General features: G+C 38.7%; 1 pseudogene; it reads left to right on the forward strand.

The window, feature by feature from the left end:
• The first annotated feature begins 13,722 nt into the window (after nucleotides 1-13,722).
• On the forward strand, nucleotides 13,723-14,954 carry LOC133821271 (cytochrome P450 CYP749A22-like; annotated as a pseudogene).
• Nucleotides 14,955-16,137: the final 1,183 nt, after the last annotated feature.

A 16,137-nucleotide genomic window follows, 5' to 3' on the forward strand; every position in this document is an offset into this window, starting at 1 on the left:
TATACAACAATCAGTGGTTCAAAATGAAGGGTTGGGTGAAAAGTCTGATACAGCAGAGAAAAAGGTCACTGAAAATCACAAGAGTATAGAGAAAGTTCCTCCAGTTGCTGTTGATCAACTAGCCCGAGTTCCATATCCTCAAAGGCTTAGAAAAGCTACTCTTGATAAATAGTTTTCTAAGTTTTTAGAAGTTTTCAAGAAGCTGCATATCAATATTCCTTTTGCTGAGGCTTTGGAGCAAATGCCCAGTTATGTAAAATTCATGAAAGATTTTGTCTAAGAAAAGAAAAATGGAAGATCATGAAACTGTGGCGCTCACTGAAGAATGCAATGCAATATTGGAAAGGAAGCTGCCCCAAAAGTTGAGAGATCCAGGGAGCTTTACTATACCTTGCACAATTGGAAAATTTGAATGTAAGCATGCATTGTGTGATTTGGGGGCGAGTATTAATCTGATGCCCTTATCTGTGTTCAGAAGACTTGGTTTGGGTGAGGCAAGACCAACAACGATTACTCTACAATTAGTAGACCAGTCAGTGAAGCATCCATGGGGTATCATTGAAGATGTTCTTGTGTAGGTGGATGAGTTTATTTTTCCCGCTGATTTTATCGTTCTTGAGATGGAGGAGGATACAAATGTGCCCATTATTCTTGGAAGACCATTTTTAGCCACGGGCCAAGCTCTTATTGATGTTCAAAAGGGAGATCTTAAACTCAGAGTTCAAGGAGATGAGGTGGTATTTAATGTCTTCAAGGCAATGAAGTATCCGATGGCCAGTGACAGTTGCTATAGTGTGGATGTGATAGATAAAGCAGTCTCGAAAAGAAGGGTGAGTAGTGATGCTTTAGAGGCAGTGTTGATAGGTGGTGAGGTAGATGATGATGATGCTGAGATGAAAGAATATGTAAATTAGATCAATTCCTACCAACCGTACAGGAAGAAATTTGAAGAGTTAGCAGAGGGGCCTGAAAGACCATTAACATCCATTCAGTAGCCACCGTAGTTGGAATTAAAGGCTCTTCCAGATCATTTGTGTTATGCATACTTGGGAGAGAATGAGACTTTACCTATAATTGTTTCAGCTGACCTCTCAAAAACATAATTGGAAAAATTATTGAGGGTTTTACGGGATCATAAATTGACCATTGGGTGGACATTGGCGGATATTAGAGGAATAAGTCCTTCAACAGTAATGCATAAAATTTTATTGGAGGAAGATTGCAAGCCATCTATAGAGGCTTAGAGAAGACTCAATCCAACAATGAAGGAGGTTGTACTTGAGTAGATTCTTAAATGGTTGGACGTCGGGGTGATCTACCCAATTTATGATAGTGCATGGGTGAGCCTAGTACAAGTGGTACCGAAGAAGGCTGGTATGACCATGGTGAAAAATGAAAACAATGAACTCATTCCAACGAGAACTGTGATGGGGTGGCGGATTTGTATTGATTACCGCAAGCTCAACAAGGCTACAAGGAAGGATCATTTTCCTTTGCCTTTCCTTGATCAAATGCTTGACAGATTAGCATGCCACAACTACTATTTTTTCTTGGATGGGTATTCAGGGTACCATCGGATTGCTATTGCACCAGAGGATCAAGAGAAAACAACATTCACATGTCCCTATGTCACATTTGCGTTCAGGAGAATGTCATTCAGATTATGTAATGCTCCAGCAACATTTCAACGGTGCATGATGGCTATCTTTTCAGATATGGTGGAAAGGAGCATCGAGATTTTCATGGATGATTTTTCTGTCTTTGGCTCATCGTTTGACACCTGTTTGGGTAACTTGGAAAATGTGTTGAATTGGGAAAAATACCATTTCATGGTAAAAGAGGGAATTGTTCTGGGACACAAGATTTCTAGAGATGGTATTGAGGTGGATAAAGGAAAAATTGCAACAATTGAGAAATTACCACCTCCAGTGTCAGTGAAAGGTGTGAGAAATTTCCTTGGCCATGCGAGATTTTATCGACAATTCATCAAAGATTTTTCTAAAGTGTCTAAGCCTCTCTCTTTACTGTTGATGAATGGTGTGGTTTTTTATTTCAATGAGGATTTCCTTCATGCTTTCAAGATACTTAAGGAGAGAGAGGCTGATATCTAAACCTATAGTTGTGGCTCCAAATTGGGACTTACCGTTCGAATTGATGTGTGACGCTAGTGACTATGTTGTGGGTGCAGTTTTGGGGCAGCGTATTGACAAGGTATTTCGCTCCATTTACTATGCTAGTAGAACTCTCAATGATGCACAGTTGAATTACGCCACAACAGAAAAAGAGTTGCTAGCTATAGTATTTTCTTTTGACAAGTTCAAACCATATCTGATTGGTAATAAGGTGATTGTGTAAACTGATCACTCTGCTATCAAGTACTTGATGACTAAGAAAGATGCAAAGCCTCACTTAATCAGATGGATCCTATTGCTACAAGAGTTTGATATGGAGATTCGTGATAAAAAGGGTACTGAAAACCTGGTAGCCGATCACTTGTCAAGACTAGAAATAGAAGAGAGTGAGAATGAGAAAGCTGTGCGGATCAATGATTTCTTTCCAGATGAATAGTTATTTGGGGTGAGTGAAAATCTTATTGTGCCTTGGTTTGCGGATATTGTGAATTTCCTTGTTGCAAAGGTTGTGCCTCCTGAGATGAGAAGGCAACAGTTTAAGAAATTCTACTCTGAGGTGAAACATTGCTAATTAAAGGAGCCTATTCTCTGTAAGCATTGTGTTGATCAAATTATTCGCCTTTGTGTACCTGATGATGAAATGCATTCTATTCTTGCCCACCACCACAATTTACAATGTGGTGGGCATTTTGGAGCCACAAGAACAACAACTAAGGTATTTCAGAGTGGTTTTTTTTTGCCAACCTTATTTAATGATGCAAATTCTTTTGTGAAGGCTTCTGATCGGTGTCAGCGCACTGGTAATATCTCAAGGAGAAAGAGATGCCCCTCAATGTGATTTTGGAAGTTGAGCTGTTTGATGTTTGGGGCATTGACTTCATGGGTCCATTTCCACCGTCTTACAATGATGAGTATATCTCGTTGGCAGTTGATTATGTGTCCAAATGGGTAGAAGCTGCTGCTACAAAGGCCAATGACGGTAAAACTGTATTGAACTTTCTCCATAAACACTTTTTCACTCGTTTTGGTACACCCCGAGCTCTCATTAGAGATGATGGGAGTCATTTCGTCAACAAACAACTTGATGCACTTTTAGCTCGCTACGGTGTATACCACGGCACTGCATTTCCATATCACCCCCAGTCAAATGGACAAGCAGAAATTTCAAACATGGAGGTGAAAAGTATCCTTAAAAATTATGTGGATAGTTCATGGAAAAACTGGTCAAAGAAGTTGGATGATGCACTATGGGCTTACAAAACAACGTTTAAAACAACAATATGTATGTCCCCATATCGCTTAGTTTTTGGAAAAGCTTGTCATCTTCCAGTTGAGTTAGAGCATAGAGCATACTGGGCAATGAAAAGTTAAACTTTGATTGGAATGCTGCTAGTGAGAATAGAGCTTTGCAACTAAATAAGCATGATGAATTCCGTAATGAGGCATACAAAAACGCAAAAATCTATAAGGAACGCACCAAAGCTTGGCATGACAAGAACCTAGTCCACAAAGAGTTTCAACCTGGGTAGCAAGTGCTTCTTTTTAATTCAAGGTTTAGACTATTTCCTAAAAAATTGAAGTCCCGGTGGTCAAGTCCCTTTATTGTGGTGAGAGTGTTTCCATATGGCTCAGTGGAAGTGCAAGGAAAGAATGGAGATACTTTCTAGGTGAACATGCAGCAGTTGAAGCCATATGTGGGCAGTGCATTTGATCAAGCAAAGTCAGTAATCCTCTTGATGCCCCTGTGAAGAGGAGTTTAGTGTCTGGCTAAATGATGTTAACGACAACGCTCGTGGGAGGCACCCCATCTATTTTTATTGCTTTTGTACTTGTAAATTATGAATATTTGGTTCATTTTTGTACATTTGGAATTGTGGAAAGCATTAAAAAAAAAGAGAAAAAGTAAATGGAAAAAAAAATTCTTAAGGGACGTGGCATGGTCTTATTGAGCCGCAGCATGGCTCGTTCCAGAGGCCCAGGAATTCAGAAAAATGGGGGCGGGCCGTGACATGGAGATGTAGAGTCATGGCATTAGGACTCGATTTTCCCCGAAATTTTGATGCAGGTCGCGGCATGGAGAGAGTAGAGGCGCAACATGACTTCCCAGAATCTCAAAAATTTTTAGGTAGGCCGCGACATTGAAAGGCTAGGGCCGCGGCCCGTGTTGCGCAGACAAAGTTAAAAACCCCAATTTGGTTATTTTTTTCTTCATTCTCTTCTCCTTCTCACCCTAACCTCCATTTTCAAAGCTCATTTTCTCATTTTGAGAGTATCACTTGGAAAGAAGACAAAAAGAAGAAGGATTTTTCACATTCAAGTAAGTGTCACCTCTCCTTCTTAGTGAATTCTTATTGGAAACTTGGACTGTTTGAGTGTCTCATTTTGGACTATTTTGCAAATTTTTCTTGAGAAATTGAGTGGTTTTGTCTGGTGTAAGTGGTTGGTTTGTTTGTTACTTGTGATTTGGTGATTTTGGGGAGTGGGAAATCAAGGAGGGGTACTGCCCTAATTGTTTTAGGAAAGTGGAACATTTAGCGATTGTTGAAGGATTATTATGGCCTAAAAGAAACCTATCCCACGCTGCCAATCAAAAGGATGCTTCCACATCCCGAGGCCAAAACCCCCCACCACCACTTCCTGCTGATTATGATACTAACTTATTTGCCAATAAGCAGGAAGCTGATATGTTAAAAAAAAATCATGAGAAATCTGTGGTTAGGGAGAGAGGGTTTGAGTTTCAAGATGAACCATTTGAAAATAATCCTGCCTATGATCTCGTTCGGGCTAAGATAGTGAGATGAAACTGGGGTGCTTTTTGCAACTCCACCCGCGTTGGAATGGCCAATTACTCCCAAATGTTTGAGTTTTATGCCAATTTCCCTTACCTTGATGCAAAGCATCAAAACTTTATTTGGGGTAAAAGGGTGCCTACTGAAATTTATTCATTTAATTCATTGCTACACCTCCCTACTTTGTCTACGCTTGACGATGAGCATTGGCAGTTGGCTCACTTTAGCAAGCCAGATTATAATGCAGTGGCTAAAACTTTGAGTATGGAGGGGGCTCATTTTAATCATCAGCATGGCAAGCCCAAAGACATGAACCGGTGGCAACTTAATCCGCTTGCCAAGGCCTGGGTTTATTTTGTTAGTTCCTACATGGTGCCTACCTCTCACTTATCTACTATTGATAGAGAGCGTTGTTTGTTGGTATATGCTATCATGACAAAGATGACAGTTGATGCAGGCCGGGTCATTCGTTATAGCATCCGCAATATCAGTAGGTTCAACACCACTGCTGGCGTTTCCCATGGTACTTTTATCTTGACCCTGTGTGCCACTTATGATCCACCGGTCTTTGCTAGTGATCTGGTTAGGAAGCCCATGGGGCCGATTAATCAAACTCTGTTTGTTGCCTTTCCTCCGGCCTCTCTTATCCCACCATCACCTGGGCAGAATTATAAGCGTCGAAGGGTTGATGAAGCACCCGACACTGACCCCGTGGACGAGGAGAGAGCTGATGGCGTGGGTCCTAGTAACCCCACATCACATTTGGCAGTTGGTTGGTCTATTGATGACCATACTTAGTGTACGCACGCTCGACTGGATTATATCCTTTGCCAAAATCAGTATTTAATCCAGTCGCATCATGCGCAAAATCAACATTACAATGATTACTTGGTACAATAGAATGAGTATGGGCGTGTTCATGTAGAAGAATTGAATGCTTTGGTCACTAGGTGGATGATGAGTTCTGCAGATGAACACTACTTCACCCCTCCAACTCAGTTTAACCCATACAACCCACCACCACAACCACCACCATACTGATGTGGCATGTCTTTTGAGGTACGTTTTCTCTCCATGGTCTTCATGTCACATTGAGGACAATATGAAGTTTAAGTTTGGGGGAGAGGCTTACCATTTTTATTTTCTTTTTAGTTTAATGTTTTTATATTAGTTTTGTCCTTCCTGTCGAAAAGTTAAGCCGATGAAATTTCTTTGATAATGTCGTTTGTCATCATTTGTGAAATAGCGATTGTGTGAATAACCGTGTGCTTGGTTTGATTACTCTTTCGATTAATTTTAATTCTTCTTGGAAATTTGAATATGTTGTGTAAATGTGAGTAATTTGCCTATGTTATACATGTTTTACTTGGGTATGAGGAATGAATTGTGGAATGGGATAGAACTTGCATTGATTGTCTTTTGAGACGAAATCCTTGATGACATGTGTGTTGGAAAATCATTTAGGAAATTTTGTTGGAACGTTTGAGCCTTTCAAGCTTACCGATATTATTTTTATCCTTGGTTCGCCCCTTTGTTCATTAGCTTGCTTGATTAATTGTTTAACCACACTATTAAGCCAAAAATGTACCCATTACTATTTGCCCTTGTCCTTGAATTATGCCATAAGCTTAGAAATAAGTTTGGGGGAAATGATGTAACGACAAAAAAAAAATCACTAATAAGGCTTAAGGGCCTTGATTAGTATGTCGGGAGGGCATAATTGGTTTATGTGTGAATTAAATAAGTTAATGCACGATTCCGTGATAAGCATGCTTATATGATTATATGGACATATGAAATGCATGTCTAAGAGTATTAGTATGCATGTAGGCCCTGTTTAGTTTAAAGGGGTATATTTGTAATTTTAGCCCGTTGAGGGCATAAATGTGATTATATGTTATAATTGTGAAGACCACATCATTATGTGGATATATCTGCAGCATGCGACTTGAGGCGATCCTAGGGAGCCTGTTAGCGAAAAAAGTCACAATGGGACCCAATACTTGACTCGAGGTGAGTCAAGGGGTATTTTGGGTATTGGATGGTTATTTGGGTTATCAGGTTATGGAAATAAATAATTGGAGATATATTTGAGGTTAGAAAGCTTAGGAGGGAATACTGGGGAAATTTACCATTTTGCCCTCGAGGACATTTTTGGTACCCCGAGCTTTGGGATTAACTTAAGTAAGACAAAAGTAAACCAGGAAATAGCTAAAAACACCTAAACCGACCCTTTTCTCTCCTCTCAACTCACTCAATTTTCTCTCTCAAGGAAACCATTGAAACCGAGGGAGATTTGGCTGGAAACTTAGGGGTTTGAACTAGAATCTTGGGGGATATCATACTAGCAATTTGGAGGTTCAAAAAGGAATTTAGGTAAGCATTTGATTGTGGTTTAGCTGACTAAATTTTGTAGTTTTTGTTGGGTTCTAAGTGTTTTTGGGTTCTTGATATTGAAGATCAATTTGAGGCTAAAGGATTTAAGGATTAGCTCAGTGATGGAAAGAGGAATCAATCAGGAGTTGAGGTAAGCTTTGAATTATATTCTTGGTCAATAAATTATGTTTTTTCTTGGCTGGTTTTAGTGTTCTTGAGCTTATGGGTTACAAAGATTAAAGTGTAATTTTGATGAGTTTCTAAGCTAAGTTTTTGTTGGGTTATGCTGCTGGAAACATGTTAGGATGTTTGTGATAGTTGAATTGTATCATTAGGATGGCTTTGGGTTGATTTGAGTGAGGTTTGATTGTTAAAAATGGTGGGTTTTCTGGGTTCGAAGGGGTCGGGCCGCGGGTCAATTCTTGGTGTGCCGCGGCCCTCAGGAGCAAATGAGAGCTGAGGAAGAAGGGCGAGTCGCGGCATGGGGAGTGTTGGGCCGCGACCTGTGTTTGTTATTTGGTGAGGCTGGGCCTCTAGATAGGGGTGGGCCGCGGCACAGAGAACTTGGGCCGCGACTCTTAAGGGAATTTTTGGCCTTAAGGAGGTTTTAGGCGCGGGAACCTAACCTAGGGTGCGTGGGATCGATTCCACTACCGTGTTTGGTGGAATTTAATGTTCCGGAGGCTAGAACTTGGTCTGGAAACCTTTATACAATTATTATTAATGGAATCCCTTATCTTGGTTGTGAATAGGTGTAAGCTAGGGCTCGGGAAACGGATCGTGTCCAAGGGTCATCTCTCGTAATCAGAACACTTGGAATTAAAGGTAAGAACACTGCACCCGGTTGTGAGTTTATGATGGGACTAAGGGTTCCCTATTCTTGTATGCATTATGTAAGGTGGTATTATGCCATGTGAATATTAAACAAACGACCTAAGAGTGCCAGAGTTTACATTGGCGCACAGGGCGCGGCTCAGCCACTGGTAGCTGAGGACAACTTAATATTCACTGAGCTCGGTTTAAGCAGACTGGAGTCAGTGGGGTAAACAGAGGGTGCGACGTAAGGGCGTCAATCCTGATTGTTATGTGATTTGGTTATCGTTGTTAACTGATAAGTATGACATGTTGAATATTTGAGTATTAGTTTGTGTATTTCCTGGTTATGATTATTGATTATGTGATTAATAAGGACTGCCAAGTATATGAACATGCTTAAAGAGTTGTTTGATTATTATCATTGTTTGTGCGGTGATGTTATGTTTTCTTGCTGGGCCTTGGCTCACGGGTGCTACGTGGTGCAGGTAAGGGCTAGGGTAAGCTTGACCAGCCCTGACTTGGAGAGCTCTAGAGGCGGAATGTACATAGTTAGCTGCCCGCCCGCCACGGTCATGGGTTGGACAGGAACGAGAGAACCTTACATGTCTGTTTTGCCCTTAGAGTGGTTAGCGGTTGTATATACCTTGGAATTTTGTAAACTGTCCTTTCTAACTCTATTTTCTTTTGGGATCCCATGTTTGAAATGTTTATTTAAATGAATGGTGTCTTTTGTGACCAAAACCTTTTAACCCTAGTTTGTTAATGGTTTTAGTAACACGTTTTCAACTAAATGACTTGATCAGCAAGTCTTGCACCTTTATAAATACACAGTGTAATGGTCTTGGCCACCCAGGGCGTTACAAATGAAGGGTATTGGGGTAAGGTTGTTGATATGTGGTAAATAATGTAAAGCTCTTGCAACATCACTAATTTATGTATATCATTCGAAAAAAAAAAAAAAGGAAAAAGAAGACTTAAAGAGTGAAAAATAAGTAAATAAAGTGATGTTGGAGCATTGTTTTGTGATGTCTCAATTGTTGAAAAATTGGTGAATTGGGGGATGATTATTACAGGCAAGAAGGTTGGTTTGGCTAGTTTTTGATGTGCTTATGGTATAATGAAGCTTAAATTTCTTTTTAACTACCGTTACCTAAGCCACAATGTTATGAACCTTAAAAGTCTTGTTGATTCCAAAACATGTGTTGTTGACATTAGTGGAGAAAGGCAAGTATACAAGCATATTGAATATTAATTAGCGGATTGTTGTATGAGTGAGACATGTATGATGCATTCTAATTGTTCATTTTTTCATTTGCAAATCATGTTCTAATTTCCAATTGAGGCATTCAGGTTAATTGTTAGAGTGATCGGATTGAAATTATTGTTGTAAAGTGCAGTTAATATTTTGTGAATGATGACAATGTGATGTGAATACTATGGAGGCTTAACTGTATGTGATGTGTTATGTTTTAAGCTTGAAGTCAATCTTTACTCGAGGGCGAGTAAATGTTAAGTTTTGGGGAGTTTGTTGAGTCTAGTTTATGTCATGTTTAGGTGGTGTTTTAGGTAGTCTTTTATGTCTTTTTTCTTTCCTTTAGTGCGGGTTTATGCTTTTGTTAGTTTGTATTGTAGTTTTTGTGAATAAAAAGGAAGATTTAAATACTTGGAGGAAATTGGTTCAAAAAGAAAAGAAATATCAAAGTTTCGGTGTTATTTTTGACAAAGGATGGATCTTAGTGTGATTTGAAGGTGTTGGTGATTTTTTGGGCTTAAAAATGCATGAGTTGAAAAATGTCTTAAGGGCCGCGACTTGAGCACTTTGGAGCCGTGGCTATCCCTTTAAACAGAATCTATGTTTCGGAGTAGTGACTTGGGCCGCGACATGGCTAAGGAGGGCCGCGACTTTGTAGAGCTGAATCCCAGAAATCAGAGATACGGGCTGTGGCCTGGTTTTGGGAGAGTCGCGGCCTAGAATTGCAGATCCTCAAGAATTTGGGACACGGGCCGCGGCATGGTGCATGTAGAGCCACAGCCCGCCTCTCCTAAAATCGAAAAAAATTAGGTTTTATAAAATGGGAAAACGAGAGAACAAAAGAGAGATAAAAATAGGATAGAGTTTCGTGGTTGAAAAAGCTGGGAGATTTCTCAAGTGTTTGTTATTCATTTATTTCTTTATGTTGACAATTATGAACTCATTTTCTATTTAGGGCTATTAGTTGAATCACTTGAATCCTTATTATGAACTAACGCAATTGTCATCTCTTCTTCATCTTCATTTCAATTCCTTACAATCTGTGCTTATTGATTGATTATTGATTGGCCATCTATAGTCATTATCGATATGTTTTTGAATCAAAATCTGAAAATTGCGATTTGAATTTTCTTTGGTTGTTTGGGACACAATTCTAATTTTGAACGAGAGTATCTAGATAAATTGTGTAACTATCTTTGTGAGTTGTTGTGGTTATTGAAATCTTTGTGATTAAATTTACCATAGAAATATAGGGAATTTTCACTTAGGTTGAGTTTATAATTCATAATATGAATATAAACTACTTTTGTCAACTCGTTAATTGAAATAGGAAGAAATAAGGAGAATTTGGTAATCTGTATTAGGGATTAATAGGGAGGATAGTTGATGAGATTAAACGCCCTAATTACTATCTCATATTTTAAATCCAAGGTTTTGCTATTACTCATTGTTTTATTGAATTCTTAATTATTATTTCGACAATTTGTATTTTCTTTTGCGTTGTCTACAAGAATCAAAAGTTCAATTGACCAAATAGAACAAAAAGATTAATTGACTGGTAATTGGTGATTCAGTCCTTGAGGACGATACTTGGTTTTACCAAGATTATTACTGAATTGCGATACGTGCACTTGCGTAGCTATAATTTTCGCAACACCAACCAACCTCTTTGACCTTCGAGGAAGCATACTGACAACTATCCCACTCTGCAATGCTCAATTCGACCGTTAGGTAAGTAATAACTATACATCTTGCCGCCTGGTGGTCCAAGACCAAACAAAGAGACAGATGCAAATAAGCATATTCAAGCCTTTATAAATGTATAGAAATGCTAGCAAACATGTCTTCATCATTCATACAACAGTCAAGGGCCAGACCCTATCAGAATATCTCATGCTCCCTAATAAGGCATGCAGATAAGGCATTTATATCTTATTTACACATTTAAACACATAACAACATAGATAGTTACCAAACCTTGACTCAAGCTTGTATTTAGTGGCGAGTGTACATGTCTAGCCAGTCTTCAAGAACCCATAAACCTTAGTAGCTCGGATAAAAAGTTGTAACTTCCTCTTAATCAAGGACCATTACACTGTGTACTTTAAATGGTGGAAGACTTGCTAATAAATTCCCTTGGTTATAAATGTGTAATTAAGGTTAATGGCAAGGATTAGGGTTAAAAAATATTTGGTCAAAAAGGACATGTTGACTTTTCATTTATTAATATTTATGTTCATACATGGGATCCCAAAGTAACATAAAAAAATGTTTAAAAGGTCTATTATAGTTCAAAAGTTACAACCAGCCGACCTAAGTGACAAAATAGGGTTTGACCCTTAGTCCCTCTGAGAAACCCTCAGTCATGGTGGTCGAGCAGCGGCATATGTACACACCACCACCGAAGCTCTCAAACTCATGGATGGTCCAACTTTATCCTTGCCCTTACCTGCACCATAGAGCACCCGTGAGCTGGGGCCCAGTAAGAAAAATTCACCTGCATAGCATACAATAATTCATTTTAATGAATGCATAACTAATTAAACACAACAAAAAGTTCATTTGGTTTCATTAAAACTCACAATAACGGCCTAAGCCAGTCAAGGTGCATTACCAGGCATCAAGTTCACGGTCCTAACCAAGCGGGTGAGTATAGCACCCTTAGGTGGCCTGCATTCAACATGCTTATTGCCGATCCCGACCCTTGCCGATTTCGGCCCTTGATGATTCATCATAAACACATATATGACATAATGGTTTCAAATATTTACACATAATACTAAACACAATATAAGCACAAATAATCGGGCCATGCCCTGCTCTACGCCCGCAGACAGTTTTCTTACCTCAGGTTTGAGTGCAACATATAGCGAGAACGACCCTCGAGCACGATCCCGGTTTTGAGCCCCTAGCTAACCTACTCTTAAACACAATATGAGTTCCCATCAATAACAAGCGAATGAAGGCTTTCAGATAGAGTCCTAGCCTCCGGGACGTCGAGTTCTACTAAACTAGGTAGTAGAATCAATCCTAACCCTTAGGTTTGAGTTCCCATACTCAAAACCTTCTCGGGGCTCAAAATCCCTTCAAGTTCCGCGACCCAAGGAAAAAGAGCCATGACCCACCCCAAGTCAGAGAGCCCAAGGGCTCTTCTTTGAACAAGCGCGGCGCGGCGCACCCCAACAAGCGTCGCAACTTAAATGGAGGTTCAACAGCTTCTTCTTCCTCTCGGTCATGATAGCCGCGATGTCCCAAGAATAGGGCCGCGACTCACCATGAAAACTTAGTTTTCCCCTTCGTTTATTCAAGCCAAATCTCACCAAAACCTAGTCCAAACATAGCTAAATCACAAAAGCAAAGTTCCCAGTCAACTCAGGACCTAAATACCCACAAAACTCAAGTTAAACTTGGCGAAAAACCTAATAAGTTCTTCAAATTCAGATTCAGTTTTAAAAATCTAAAAATTAACTAAAAATAGAGAAATCCCAGAGAATTAAGCCTAGAAATCGTTACCTCTATTGCCCAAAATGATGCTAAGCTTTTCCCAAAGCAATCTCGAGCCTAAGCTAGCTTCGGTTCCCAAGTTTCTAGCCTCTTCCTTCTTAAAATACAAGAAAACCCCTCAAAGGACATGAGGGAGAAAGAGAGTAACGGGAGAGAGAGACAACTAAGAGTGTTTCATTTGTTTTTGTATGGTTTATTTAGGGTTCAAGTAGCCTTAAGAAAATCTCGAGGCTCGGGGCACCAAAAACATTCCCGAAGGTAAGATGGTCAAAATCCCCCAATTCCATCCTAAACTCACTAACTCCAAATATATCCTCAAATATTCATTCCCATTACCCGATATCCCAGTAACGTACTAAATACCCAAAATACCATTTGACTCACCCCAAGTTGGGTATTGGTCTTCTTGTGACATTCCAGCTAACTTGCTCCTTAGGATCGCCTCATATCGAGTAACCTAAATATATCCATATAATAATGTGGTCTCACACATATATCACATATATGCACATATATTCCAAATATACCCACAATGGGCCAAATTACGAAAATTGTCCTTCTATCAAGAATGGGCCCACATGCATATTTAATACACCTAAACATGCATATCTAGTCATATTATAATATAACTCACACAATCATATAACGATACACTTATATATCATATAAATACATATTTCATATAATTCTCCATAATTTACCATCCCGGCCCCCTAATCAAGGCCCTAAGTCTTTTTAGGTAATTTGAGACGTTACAATGTCTCAAGGTAAAAAATGGGCAAAAATGCGATAACTAACTACTTTTATTTCCATGGTGAGAGCTTGAAAGTAAGCTCTCGGACTCCATATTTTAATGTTGACTAAGTTGACCTTGTTAGCATCAATAAATCTATACAAATTAAGATTTCCAGGAATCAAGTAAATTTCTTTTAGTTTCAAGACAAGTCTTAGTTGATGAACATGCTAAATACCTTGCTTAGTAACACAAGAAAAGAAGAGGAATGAAACAATTGGGTAGTTTAACACCTTAAAAGGATTTCCGCATATCATTTTAAGATAATAGTGTCAAGTATTAGACTATTAGAGAGATTTTTGACATCTCAATAGTGTTATAGGCAACATCAAAAGAATTAGTTTTTTATCCCTTTTTTTGTGTCTGGTAGTAAAAGTCTCAAGACTGCAGATCAGATAGAAGCAGAGAAACTTGAGAAAACAATTCACCATTCTATTACAAAGTTGATTAAGAAAAAAGAAGATAAAGTGTTTATTGAAGAAGGCATCTATGGGAGTGATTTTATGGGATTACTAGTAAAGGCTAGCCATAATGGCATTGAGAACCAAAGAATTTCAGTAGAGGATGTGGTCGATGTGTGCAAGACATTCTATTTCGCGGGACAAGAAGCCACTAACAGTTTGCTTGCTTGGACTATACTACTCCTATCGCTCCATAATGACTAGAAAGAATCAAGAAAAGAGGTATTCAATGTATTTGGAAAACAAAATCCACACCCAGATGGCATAGCAAGGCTTAAGTGTGTAAGATACAAACTGCATGCTGTTTTTCTCAAAACTAAGTGTTACCATGAAAGACGTGTAAACTTATACGTTTAGATTCATTTAAAATTTTAGATATGTTCTATATATTCATTTCATTCCCATGTAGCTGAGCCAGATTATCCACGAGTCTCTAAGATTATATCCTCTAGTACTTGGAGTGTCAACAAAAGTTGAAAAGGAAGTAAGAATGAGAAATTTCAATCTTCCTGCTAATGCTAATTTACTCATATCAACTGTACCACTTCATCATGACCCTGATATATGGGGACAAGATTTTCATCTTTTCAAACCGAGCGATTTTCTGAAGGGGTTGCTAAAGCTACTAAGGACAATATGGCTGCTTTTCTTCGCTTTGGAATGGGACCTCGAACTTGTACAGGGGTTAACTTTGCCAGTATCGAAGCAAAGATTGCTCTGACAATGATTATGCAACGATATAGCTTCACATTGTCCCCAGCCTATGTCCATTCACTAGTTAACATTCCCACAAATAGCCTGCAACATGGTGTTCAAGTAATGCTACAATAAATTTGAAGCCTTAGTTTTCGTGTAACTAGAAAGTGTTTGTAAAATTTTCAGAGTCTACCAGTAACTTGGTTTAGAAATTTTATGAGTTTCTTGGTATATTTATATTGTTCAATCTACCACTACTTATATATATGTCTTCTTCTAAAATAAATTTCTTTTAAGGTTTTTTTGGAATGTAAAGCTTAGATTAATGATACTACAAATGGTTTTCGATGGGGAAATGTTTCTCACTGGATCATAAAATTGGGCAATGGTAAATTCAAAGTTCAAACCCTTTTTGGTATGGCAGTTAGGTTGGTAAATGCCCAATAATGATATTCGTACCATTGATGTTTCTTTTGTTGAATCGATGACACATTTTTCTCGTTATGTTGTTATTTCATGCTCGTATAGGTTTCTATTAGTCATCTTTAGAATTGGTTGTGTAGTTTATTATTTCGATGTCATTCTTTTTATGCTCTTTTGGTTTAAGGTCATCTGTGATCATTAGACATCATTGTTTATTAGGTTCATTTCTTACTTTGTAGTCTTTCTCGATTGATGTCATTTTTGTGAAAATGACATTTTCCAGTATGATAATTATGTTGAAGAGTAATTTCCATGTAACTTGACTTTTATTTTAAGGTGTAATTTGAGTTCAAGTAATGCTTTAACTTACTAACATCGAAGCCAAGTTCTCTCTAACAATGGTTCTGCAATGCTATAGCTTCATCTCGTCTCAACCTGTTTGAACAGAGTGAGAGCTCATGGAACAAGAAAATGAAATGAGTGAACTGTGACTAAAATGAGTGAAATGCATGCCCCGAATCTTAACTCAAGAGACTTGTTTATTTATATTGCATATATTGCCAAAAGTTGTTATAGATAGAAACGACTACATCTACTACTGGAATTAGTTATAACAAGACTAACTAAATTAACAATTTTGTTTTGACAACCCAGCACTTAAGGCATCCAGTTCATAAAACATATCACTAACATCCCCCCTCGATTGACATGGGGGTGCATTTAGTGTCAACTTGGAAACCAGAGAAGTATATTGAGTAATGGGTAATGGCTTGGTAAATATATTAGCAACTTGGAGATGTGATGGAACATATCTGATGCCAAGTGCTTTGGCAGGAACTCGATCATGCACAAAATTCAGGTCAATCTCTGTGCTTCATTCAGGCGGGAAATACCA

Source organism: Humulus lupulus, chromosome 3, assembly GCF_963169125.1.
Source record: "Humulus lupulus chromosome 3, drHumLupu1.1, whole genome shotgun sequence".
Lineage (NCBI taxonomy): Eukaryota > Viridiplantae > Streptophyta > Magnoliopsida > Rosales > Cannabaceae > Humulus > Humulus lupulus.